This window comes from Octopus bimaculoides, chromosome 1 (assembly GCF_046866305.1).
Source record: "Octopus bimaculoides isolate indiv1 chromosome 1, ASM4686630v1, whole genome shotgun sequence".
Classification (NCBI taxonomy): Eukaryota; Metazoa; Mollusca; class Cephalopoda; order Octopoda; family Octopodidae; genus Octopus; species Octopus bimaculoides.
Window position 1 is genome coordinate 84,077,150 of NC_142928.1, and position 2,500 is coordinate 84,079,649.

The following is a 2,500-nucleotide window of genomic DNA, read 5'->3' on the forward strand; positions in this document are numbered from 1 at the left end:
AAGAAGTCCACGAATTTCGTTGATTTATAAGTCAGTTTGTCATTCATAGTTACATATACACTTACATTACATTACATGCATTACATACATACATTACATGCATGCATGTTGTTGGCACTGCGTCGCTTACGACGTCAAGGGTTCCAATTGATCCGATCAACGGAACAGCCTGCTCGTGAAATTGACGTGCAAGTGGCTGAGCACTCCACAGACATGTGTACCCTTAACGTAGTTCTCGGGGATATTCAGCGTGACACAGTGTGACAAGTCTGACCCTTTGAATTACAGGCACAACAGAAACAGGAAGTAAGAGTGAGAGAAAGTTGTGGTGAAAGATTACAGCAGGGTTCGCCACCATCCTCTGCCGGAGCCTCGTGGAGCTTTAGGTGTTTTCGCTCAATAAACACTCAGAACGCCCGGTCTGGGAATCGAAACCGCGATCCTATGACCACGAGTCCGCTGCCCTAACCACTGGGCCACTGCGCCTCCACATGCATACATACATACATACATACATACATACATACATACATACATACATACTCTGACTATGAAGTCTCATTAGTACCTATCATAGGTGCATTAGGTTATGTCCCAACAAATTTCGACAAAACCTCAGAAATACTCGGTTTTACGGAGAAAGAGCAAAACTAGTGACACCGATTCTCCAAATCCAATCTATTAGTGGCACAGTGAAGATTTTTTAGACATTCCAAGACTTCTCCATTTGAGATTCTTATGTGAATAGATGCATTGCCAGTTCAACCAACACACCAACTCAAACACATTTGCAACACTGAGAAAACTCTTATCTCAAAAATCCGTGTCAGTTTGTTAGCGAACGGCTTGAATAAAACTCAAAAGGTAAACCATGCATATACACATAGCAACGATGGAGCTTTGTATCTTTGTTAGAAACCAGCTCCTTCATAAGAGTAACGTTTCAAATAATTAAAAATAGAGGTGAACATACATATTATGCAGGTATGGCCGAATCGATAGGATATTCGCTCTATGATCATCGAGTATAGCACATTGGAACAGGGATTTCTAGTATAACCTTACATGTTAAATTAGATGCACCAAAACTGTATAGAAACATGTCCGATGGACTTTACTTATAATTGAAAATGACAGAAATATCTCACAAACAATAAGAAGATGGCTTTGCTCGAGGAGTTCTTAATAGCGACAAGAGTATTTGCAATACACGACGACTTATAATACAGTGAATAGTCAACAATTCTAATTGGACGACTAAATACGAGGTCAATGAAAGTGACTGCTTATCATAATATCATAAATTAATACGTTTATGTCTTGGAAAGGATTTTGCTTCAACGGTACTGCAATAACGATACATCTTAATGGAAAGGTTCCTGTCTGTCTGTCTATCTATCTATCTATCTATCTATCTATCTATCTATCCATCTATCTCTCTATCTATCTATCTATCTATCTATCTATCTATCTATCTATCTATCTATCTATCGGTCTATCTATCTACCATCTATCTATCTATCTATTTATCGATATATATGTCTGTCTCGTTGTTTACTGTTGGTGACGTCCTGTACCCATATATGCATATGTATGCACACACACACACACACACACACACACACACACACACACACACACACACATATATATATATATATATATATATATATATATATATATATATATATACATACATACATACATACATACACGAACGAGTTTCAAGCGCGATGCTAATATTTAGCTATATTGAATTTGAATTCAAATTTAATATGGCAAAATATTAGCATCACACTTGAAACTTGGAATATCAACGAATTTTAATCGAATTGTTTTGAGCCATATATATATATATATATATATATATATATATATATATATATATATATATATATATATATAATAGAAAGAGAGAGAGCAATACATAGATAGATAGACAGATAGATGTAGATATAGATATACATGCATACATACATACATACATAAACATCATAAGACTTGGAAGGGAGCTCCTTGAGCAACACTCTTCATCTGATAACCTAGAATACATGCCCAAACAAGTCGCACGACTCTACCGCAAGGTATCATCAGATGAAAGGATGAGCCTATATTAGCAGAAGAATATGTATGGATTTGTTAGTAGAAAGATCCATGATGATAGTAACATCGATAATCAAAGCAGATTATTATGGACCAGCAGCCGGATTACTACCTTCCTCTTTGAAGGGTATGCGTTTCAATCCAGGAACAGGAAACATCACCTAAGTTTCTGATGCACAAAAGGGATACAGATGCAGGAAAAGCAGTAATATATGACAACCGATGCAGACTTTGTGGAGTTTACACTGCTTATGATATCACCCACATCATAAGCAGTTGTCCGAAAATGTCATGACGGTATTATCTACTGATGAGACATGATGTTGTAGCTAGGACAATCTATAATGAAATCCGTTGAATAAAGAAATAAGAACCCACAATATGGTAGAAGCCATGC